Source organism: Pan paniscus, chromosome Y, assembly GCF_029289425.2.
Source record: "Pan paniscus chromosome Y, NHGRI_mPanPan1-v2.0_pri, whole genome shotgun sequence".
Taxonomy (NCBI): domain Eukaryota; kingdom Metazoa; phylum Chordata; class Mammalia; order Primates; family Hominidae; genus Pan; species Pan paniscus.
In genome coordinates this window covers 15,650,565-15,661,399 of record NC_073273.2, presented here as the reverse complement: position 1 = coordinate 15,661,399, position 10,835 = coordinate 15,650,565, and positions in this window count along the sequence as shown.

The following is a 10,835-nucleotide window of genomic DNA, read 5'->3' as shown; positions in this document are numbered from 1 at the left end:
TCCCTTTGCAGATTGTACAAAAAGACTGTTCCCAAACTGCTCAATCCAAAGAATGTTTCAACTCTGTGAGATGAATGCACACATCACAAAGAAGTTTCTCAGAAACTTTCTTTATAGTTTTTCTGTGAAGATATTTCCTTTTTTGCCATAGGCCTTGCTTCAAAGCCCTCACAAATATCCCTTTGCAGATTCTACAAAAAGACTGTTTCCAAACTGCTCAATAAAAAGAATTATTGAACACTGTGAGATGAATGCACACATCTCAAAGAAGTTTCTCAGAAACCTTCAGTCTAGTTTTTATGTGAATATATTTCCTTTTTCACCATAGGCCTCAAAGCACTCCAAATATCCATTTGCAGATTCTACAAAAAGACGGTTTCCAAACTGCTCAATTGAAACAAAGGTTCAACTCTGTGTGATGAATGCACACATCACAAAGAAGTTTCTCAGAATGCTTCTGTCTAGATTTTATGTGAAGATACTTGCTTTTTCACCATAGACCTCAAAGTGCTCACAAATATCCCTTTACAGATTCTACAAAAATGCTTTTTCCAAATTGCTCCATCAAAAGAAAGGTTCAACTCTTTGAGATGTATGCACATCACAAAGAGGTTTCTCAGAAAGCTTCTCTCTATTTTTTATGTGAAGATATTTCCTTTTTCACCATAGGCCTCAAAACGTTCACAAATATCCCTTTGCAGATTCTACAAAAAGACTCTTTAGACAGTGCTCAATCAAAAGAATGTTTCAACTCTGTGAGATGAATTCTCACATCACCAGGATGTTTCTCAGAAAGCTTCTGTGTGGTTTTTATGTGAAGATATTTCCTTTTTCACCAAACTCTTCAAAGGGCTCAAAAATATCCTTTTGCAGATTTTACAAGAAAAGACTTCCCAATCTTCTCAATGAAAAGAAACAGACACATCTGGGAGATGAATGCACATATCACAAAGCAGTTTCTCAGAAACATTCTGTCTAGTTTCCATGTGAAGGTATTTCCTTTTTCACCACTGGACGCTAAGTACTGAAAATTGTCCCTTTGCAGATTCTACACAAAAAGTATGTTTCCACCCTGCCCATCAAAAGAAAGGTTCAGCTCTCTGAGATGAATGCACACATTGAAAAGAAGTTTCTCAGAAAGCTTCTATTAAGTTTTTATGTGAATGTTTCCTTTTTCACCATGAGCCTAAAAGTGCTCACAAATGTCCACTTGAAGAATATTTTAAAAGACTGTTTTCAAACTCCTCAATCAAAAGAAAGTTTGGTCTGTGTGAGATGAATGCACACATCACAAAGAAGTTTCTCATAAACCTTCGTTATAGTTTTTCTGTGAAGATATTTCCTTTTTCACCATAGGCCTCAAAGCCCTCACAAATATCTCTTTGCAGATTCTACAAAAAGACTGTTTCCTAACCAATCAATAAAAATAATTATTGAACTTTGTGAGATGAATGCACACATCTCAAAGAAGTTTCTCAGAAACCTTCACTCTAGTGTTTATGTGAATATATTTCCTTTTTCATTATAGGCCTTGAAGTGCTACAAATACCAATTTGCAGCTTCTACAAAAAGACTGTTTCCAAATGGCTCGAAAAGAAAGTTTCAACTCTGTGAGATGAATGCACACATCACTAAGGATTTTCGCAGGAGGTTTCTGTCTAATTTTTATATGAGGACATTTCCTTTTCACCATAGGCCTCCGTCTGCTCAAAAATATCTCCTGGCAGATTCTACAAGAACAGAATTTCCAGACTGATCAATGAAAACAAACGTTTTTCTCTGTGAGATGAATGCACACATCACAAAACTATTTCTCAGAAACCTTCTTTATACTTTTTATGTGATCATATTTCTTTTTTCTCCCTAGGATGCAAAGTGCTCAAAAATGTCCCTTTGCAGATTCTACAAAAAGATTGTTTCCAAACTGCTCAATCAAAAAAAAATAGTTCAACTCCATGAGATGAATGCATACATCACAAAGAAGTTTATCGGAAACCTTCTTTATAGTTTTTATGTAAAGATATTTCCTTTCTCACCATAGGCCTCAAAGTGCTTAGCAATATCCCTTTGCAGATTCTGCAAAAAGACTGGTTCCCAACTGCTCAATCAAATAAATGTTTGAACTCTGTGAGGTGATTGCACACATCACAAAGAAGCCACTAAGAAAGCTTCTGTCTAGTTTTTATTTGAAGATATTTCCTTTTTCACCATAGGCCTCAAAGCACTCACAAATATCCCTTTGTAGATTCCACAAGAACAGACTTTCCAGACTGATCAGAGAAAATAAACGTTTATCTCCATGAAATCAATGCACACATCACAAATCTGCTTCTAAGAAACCTTCTTTATACCTTTCATATGAATATATTTCCTTTTTCACCATTGGCCTCAAAGCGCTCATCAATATCCCTTTGCAATTTCCACAAACAGACCATTTCCATACTGCTCAATCAAAAACAAGTTTCACCTTTGTGAGATGAATGCCCACATCACAAAGAGGTTTCTCAGAAAGCCTCTCTCTAATTTTTATGTGAAGATATTTCCTTTTTCACCATAGGCCTCAAAACACTCACAAATATCCCTTTGCAGACTCTACAAGAACTGTTTCCAGACTGACCAGAGAAAAGAAATGTTTACCTTTGTGAGATGAATGCATACATCACAAAGCTGTTTCTGAGAAACCTTGTTTATACTTTTTATGTGAATATATTTCCTTTTTCACCATAGACCTCAAAGCACTCATAAATATCCCTTTGTAGATTCTACAAAGAGATTGTTTCCAAACAGTTCAATCAAAAGAATGTTTGAACTCTATGAGATGCATGCACATATCACAAAGAAGTTTCTCAGAAAGCTTCTGTCTAGTTTTTATGTGAAGATATTTCCCATTCCATCATAGGCCTCAAAGCTCTCAAAAATATGCCTTTACAGATTCTACAAAAATACTGTATCCAAATTACTCAATCCAATGAAAGTTTCAAATCTGTAAGATGAATGCACACATCACAAGGAGGTTTCTCTGAAAGATTCTCTCTAGTTTTCATGTGAAAATATTTCCTTTTTCACCATAGGCTTCAAAGCATCACAAATATCCCTTGGCAGATTCTAAAAAATACTGTTTACAAACTGCTCAATCAAAAGAATATTTCAACTCTGTGAGATGAATTCTCACATCTCCAAGATGTTTCACAGAAAGCTTCTGTCTAGTTTTTACGTGAAGATAATTCCTTTTTCACCATATGCCTCAAAGCACTGACATATATCCCTTTGCTGATTTTACAAGAACAGAATTTCCAATCTGCTCAATGAAGAGAAATGGTTACCTCTGTGAGATGAAAGCACACATCACAAAGCAGTTTCTCAGAAATATTCTGTCTAGTATTTATGTAAAGATAATTCCTTTTTCAACATAGGACACAAAGTGCTAACTAATAACCCTTTGGAAATTCTACAAAATACTGTTTCCAAACTGCTCATCGAAAGAAAGGTTCACCTCTGTGGGATGAATGCATATATCAAAAAGATGTTTCTCAGAAAGCTTCTATTTTGTTTTTATGTTAATGTGTTTCCTTTTTCACCATGGGCCTCAAAGTGTTCAAAAATATCCCTTTGCAGATCCTAAAAAAAGACTGTTTCCAAACTGCTGAGTCAAAGGAATGGTTCAAATCTGTGAGATGAGTGCACACATCACAAAGAAGTTTCTCACAAATCTTCTTTATAGTTTTTATGTGAAAATATTTTCTTTTAACAATAGACCTCAAAGCGCTCACAAATATACCTTTGCAGATTCTACAAAAAGATGGTTTCCCAAATGCTCAACCAAAAGAATTGTTGAAATCTGTGAGATGAATGCATACATTCTTATAAAGCAGTTTGTCAGAATTCTTTAGTCTAGTTTTCATGTGAAGATAGTTTTTCTTTCACCCTAGGCCTCAAAGTGCTCAGAAATATCCCTTTACAGATTCCACAAAAAGATGTATCCAAAATGCTCAATCAAAAGGAAGTTTCGATACTGTGAGATGAATACACATATCACCAAGCAGTTTCTCAGTAGGCTTCTGTCTAGTTTTTATGTGAAGATAATTCCTTTTTCACCATAGGGCTCTATGCACTTGCAAATATCCGTTAGCAGATTCTAAAACAACAGAGTTTCCCAACCAATCAAAGAAAGGAATCATTTACCTCTGTGAGATGAATGCAGACATCACAAAACCGTTTCCCAGAAACCTTCTTTATAGTTTTCTGTGAAGATACTTCTTTTTCTGCATAGGCCTCAAAGTGCTCACAAATATCCATTTGCAGATTCTGCAAAAATACCATTTCCAAACTGCTGAACGAAAATAGAGGTTTAGCTCTGTGAGATGAATGCACATATCACAAAGAAGTATCTCAGAAACTTTCTTTACACTTTGTATGTGAAGGTATTTCCTTTGTGAACATAGGCCTCAAAGTGCTTAAAAATACCCCTTTTCAGATTGTACAAAAACAGATTTTCCAGACTGATCAGAAAAAGAAATGCTTACCTCTGTGAGATGAATGCACACATTACAAGGCTGTTTTTAGGAAACCTGTTTTACAGTTCTTATGTGAAGATATGTCCCTTTCCACCATAGGCCTCACAGTGCTCCAAATATCCACTTGCAGATTCAGCAAAAAAGAGTGTTTCAAAACTGCTCAATCAAAGGAAAGATTCAACTCTGTGAGATGAATGCAAACAACCAAAGAAGTTTCTAAGAATGCTTCTAATTTTTATGTTAAGGTATTTCCTTTTCCACCATAGGCATTAAAGTGCTCAAAATATCTACATGCAGATACTACAAAAAGACAGTTTCCAACTGCTCAATCAAAAGTGTGGTTCAACTCTCTGATATGAATACACACAACACTAAGAAGTTTCTCAGAATGTTTCTATCCAGTTTTTATATAAAGATATTTCCTTTTCCAACAAAGGCCTCAAATCACAAAAAAAAATCCACTTACAGATTCTACAAAAAGAGTATTTCAAAACTGGTCAATCAAAAGAAAGTTTGAACTCAATGAGATGAAAGCACACATCACAAAGCAGTTTCGCACAATGCTTCTGTGTAGTTTTTATGTGAAGATATTTCCTTTTCCACTAGAGTCCGCAAAGTGCTCGAAATATCCAGTTTCAAATTCTATGAAAAGAGTGTTTAAAAACTGCTCAAACAAAAGAAAGGTTCAACTCTGTGAGTTGAATGCACACAGCACAGAGAAGTTTCTCAGATTGCTTCTGTCTACTTTTTATGTGAAGATAATCCCTTTTCCACCGTAGGCCCAAAATCACAAAAAAATCCACTTGCAGATTCTACAAAAAAGTGGGTTTCAAAACTGCTCAATCAAAAGAAACGTTCAACTCTGTGAGGTGAATGCACACATCACAAGGAAGTTTCTCAGAATGCTTCTTTCTAGTTTTTATGTGAAGATATTTCCTTTTCCACTAGAGGCTGCCAAACACTCCAAATATCCACTTGCAGATACTACAAAAAGAGTGTTTCAAAACTGCTCAATCAAAAGAAATGTTCAAATCTGTGAGGTAAATGCACACATCACAAAGAAGTTTCTCAGAATGCTTTTGTCTAATTTTTATGTAAAGATATTTCCTTTTCCACCGTAGGCCTTAAAGCACTCCAAATATCGATTTGCAGCTATACAAAAAGACTATTTCCAAACTGCTCAAAACAGTTGTTCAACTCTGTGAGTTGAATGCACACATCACAAATAAGTTTCTCAGAATGGCTCTTTCTAGTTTTTATGTGAAGATATTTCCTTTTCCACTAGAGGCTGCCAAGCACTCCAAATATCCACTTGCAGATACTACAAAAAGAGTGTTTCAAAACTGCAGAATCAAAAGAAAGGTTCAACTCTGTGAGATGAATGCAGACATCACAAAGAAGTTTCTCAGAATGCTTCTGTCTAATTTTTATGTTAAGATATTTCCTTTTCCACCGTAGGCCTCAAAGCGTTCCAAATATCCACTTGCAGATTCTACAAAAAGAGTGTTTCAAAACTGCTGAATCAAAAGAAAGGTTCAATTCTGTGAGAGGAATGCATACATCTCAATGAAGTTTCTCAGAGTGCTTCTGTCTAGTTTTTATGTGAAGATATTTCCTTTCAAACGTAGGCCTCAATGCACTAAAAAATCCAATTGTAGATTCTACAAAAGGAGGGTTTCAAAATTGCTGAATCAAAAAAAAGTTCAACTCAGCAAGATGAATGCACCTATCAAAAAGGTTCTCAGAATGCTTCTGTCTAGTTTTTATGTGAAGACATTTTCTTTTGCAGTAGAGGCCACAAAGCACTCCAAATATCCACTTGAAGATTCAATAAAAAGAGGGTTTCAAAACTGCTCAATGAAAAGAAAGGCTTAACTCTGTGAGGTAAATGTACACATCACAAAGAAGTTTCTCAGAATGCTTCCGTCCAGTTTTTACGTGAAGATATTTCCTTTTCCACTAGAGGCTGCAAAGTGCTCCAAATATCCACTTACAGATTCTATAAAAACAGTGTTTCAAAACTGCTGAATCAGAAGAAATGTTTAACTATGTGAGGTAAATGCACACAACACAAAGAAGTTTCTCAGAATGCCTCTGTGTAGTTTTTAAGTGAAGATATTTCCTTTTCCACCATTAGCTTCAAAGTGCTCCAAATATACATGTGCAGATACTATGGAAATACTGTTTCCAAACTGCTTAATCAAAGGAAATATCAAATCTGAGAGTTGAATACACACATCACAAAGAAGTTTCTCAGAATGTTCCTCTCTACTTTTTATGTGAAGATATTTCCTTTTCCACCAAAGGCCGCAAAGCTCTCCAAATATCCATTTGTGGATCCTACAAAAAGACTGCTTCCAAACTGCTCAATGAAAAGTAAATTTCAGCTCTGTAAGAATAAAGCACATATCACGAAGAAATTTCTCAGAAAATTTCTGTCTATTTTTTATGTGAAATTATTTTCAGTTTCCCTAGAGGCTACAAAGGGCTCTGAGATATCCCTTTACAGAATCTAGAAAATGATGGATTCAAAACTGTTCAATCTAAAGAAAGGTTCAACTCTGTGAGATGAATGCACACATCACAAAGAAGTTTCTCAGAAAGTTTCTGACTAGTTTTTACATGAAGATATTCCCTTTTCAACTGTAGGCTGCAAAGCACTCCAAATATCCACTTGCAGATTCTATAAAAAGAGTGTTTCAAAAATTCTCAATCAAAAGAAAGGTTCAACTCTGTGAGATGAATGCACACATCACAAAGATGTTTCTCAGAAAGTTTCTGTCTAGTTTTTATGTGAAGGTATTTCCTATTGCCCCAGAGGCCTCAATGGGTCCACAAATATCCCTTGGCAGGTTGTACAAAACGACTGGTTCCAAACTGCTCAATCAAAAGAAAGGTTTACCTCTGTGATATAAATGCACACATCACAAAGAAGTTTCTCAGAATGCTTCTGTCTAATTTTAATGTGAAGAATTTTCCCTTTCCACTGTAGTCCACAAAGCGCTCCAAGTATCCACTTGCAGGTTCTACAGAAGGACAGTTTCCAAACTGCTCAATCAAAAGAAAGATTCAACTCTGTGAAATTAATGCACAAATCACAAGAAGTTACTCAGAATGCTTCTGTCTCTTTTTTATGTGAAGTTATTTCCTTTTCCACCATAGGCCACAAAGCACTCCAAATATGCATGTGCAGATACTAAAAAAAGAGAGTTTCCAGACTGCTCAATCAAAAGAAAGGTTGAATTCTGTGAGATGAATGCAAAAATCACATAGAAGTTTCTCAGAATGCTTCTGTGAAGTTTTTATGCAAAGATATATCCTTTTCTTCTATAGGCCCCAAAACGCTGCAAGTATCCACTTGCAGATACTACAAGAAGAGTTTTTCAAAACTGCTTAACCAAAAGAAAGGTTCAACTCTGTGAAACGAATGCACACATAAAAAAGAAGTTCCTCAGAATGCTTCTATAAAGTTTTTATGTGAATATATTTCCTTTTTCAACATATGCCTCCAGGCGCTCAAAATATCCATTTGCAGATAGTACAGAAAGACTGTTTCTAAACTGCTCAATCAAAAGAAAGGTTCAACTCTGTGAGATGCATGTACACATCAGAAGGAAGTTTCTCAGAATGTTTCTGTCTAGTTTTTATCTGAAGATATTTCCTATTTCCCCAGAAGCCTAAGTGGTCTGAAAAATATACCTCTACAGAGTCTACAAAATAACAGTTTCCAAACTGCTCAATCAGTACAAAGGTTCAAGTCTGTGAGATGAATGCACACATCATAAAGAAGTTTCTCAGAATGCTTCACTCTATTTTTTTTATGTGAAGATATTTCTTTTTCACCGTAGGTCTCAAAGCACTCCAAATATCCACTTTCAGATTCTACAAAAAGACTGATCCCAAATTGCCCAATTAAAAGAAAGTTTCAGCACTATGAGATGAAAGCACACATCACAAAGAATTTTCTCAGAAATTTTCTGTTTACTTTTTATGTGAAGATATTTCCTATTACACCATAGGCCACAATGGGCTCAAAAATACCCCTTCACAGATTCTACAAAACGACTTTTTCCACACTGCTCAATCAAAAGAAATGTTCAAATCTGTGAGGTAAATGCACACATCACAAAGAAGTTTCTCAGAAAGCTTCTTTCTAATTTTTATATGAAATGTTTCCTTTTCCACTCTAAGGCTCAAAACACTCCAAATATCCATTTGCAGATTCTACAAAAAGATTGTTTCCAAACTGCTGAATCAATAGAAAGGTTCAACTCCATGAGATGAATGCACAGATCAAAAAGAAGTTTCTCAGAATACTTCTGTCTAATTTTTATGTGAAGATATTTCCTTTTCCACCCTAGGCCTCAAAGTGCTCAAAATATCCACCTGAAGATTCTACAAAAAGAGTGTTTCAAAACTGCTCAATCAAAACAAAGTTTCAACACTGTGAGTTGAATACACTCATCACAAATAAGTTTCTCAGAATTCTTCAGTCTAGTATTTATGTGAAGATACATCCTTTTCCACCATATATCACAATCTGCTCCAAATATCTATTTGAAGGTACTGCGAAAAGAGTGTTTCAAAACTGTTTAATCAAAAGAAAGGTTCAACTCTGTGAGTTGGATGCACAAATCACAAAGAATTTTCACAGATTGCTTCTGTGTAGTTTTAATGTGGAAATATATCCTTTTCCACCATAGGCCCCAAAGTGCTCCAAACATCCACATGTAGATTCTACAAAAAGAGTGTTTCAAAACTGCTCAATCAAAAGAAATGTTCAATTCTGTGAGGTGAATGCACACACCACAAAGAAGTTTCTCAGAAGGCTTTGGTCTAATTTTTATGTGAAGATATTTCCTTTTCCACCATACGGCTAAAAGAGATCCAAATATCCACTTGCATATTCTGCAAAAAGAGTGTTTCAAAACTGCTGCATCAAAAGAAAGGTTCAACTCTGTTAGATGAATGCAAACAACACAAAGAAGTTTCTCAGAATGCTTCTGTCTAATTTTTCTCTTAAGGTATTTCCTTTTCCACTGTAGGCCTCAAAGGGTTCCAAATATCCACTTGCATATTCTGCAAAAAGAGTGTTTCAAAACTGCTCAATCAAAAGAAAGGTTCAATTCTGTGAGAGGAATGCATACATCACAGTGAAGTTTCTCAGAATGTTTCAGTCTAGTTTTTATGTGAAGATATTTCCTTTTCCACCATTGACCTCAAAGCAATCCAAATATCAACTTTCAGTTTCTACAAAAAGAGTGTTTCAAAACTGCCTAATTAAAAGAAAGGTTCAACTCTGTGAGATGAATGCACGCATCACAAAGTAGTTTCTCAGAATGCTTCTGTCTAGTTTTTATCTGAAGATATTTCCTTTTCCAGTAAAGGTCGCAAATCACACGAAATATCCACTTGCATCTTCTACAAAAACTGTGTTTAAAAACTGCACAATCAAAAGAAAGGTTCAACGTTGTGAGTTTAATGCACACATCAGAAAGAATTTTCTCAGAATTATTCTCTCCAGTTTTTATGTGAGGATATTTCCTTTTCCACCATACACTTCAAAGCGCTCCAAATAACCACTTGCAGATGGCACAAAAAGAGTGTTTCAACACTATTCAATTAAAAAAAGTTTCAACTCTATGAGATGAATGCAAACATCACAAAGAAGATTCTCAGAGTGTTCCTGTTTAGTTTTTATGTGAAGATATTTCCTTTTCCAGCATAGGCCCCAAGGTGCTGCAAACATCCAATTGCAGATTCCACAAAAGGACTGTTTCAAAACTGCTCAATCAAAGGAAGGCTTCAACTCTGTGAGATGAATGCACACATCACAAAGAAGTTTCTCAGAATGTTTCTGTCACGTTTTTATCTGAAGATACTTCCTTTTCCACCATAGGCCACAATGCGCTCACAATATCCACTTGCAGATTCTACAAGAAGAGTGTTTCAAAACTGGTCAATCAAAAGAAAGTTTCAACTCTGTGAGTTGAATGCACATATCACAAATAAGTTTCTCAGTATGCTTCTGTCTAGTATTTATGTGAAGATGTGTCCTTTTGTACCATAGGCCTCAATCTGCTCCAAATACCCATTTGCAGATACTACAAGAGGAGTGTTTCAAAACTGGTCAATCAAAATAAAGTTTCAACTCTGTTAGTTGAATGCACACATCACAAAGTAGTTTCTCAGATTGCTTCTCTGTAGTTTTCATGTGAAGATATTTCCTTTTCTTCCATAGGCCCTAGAGCACTCCAAATATCAATATGCATATTTGCTAAAAAGAATGTATCAAAACTGCTCAAAAGAAAGTTTCAACTC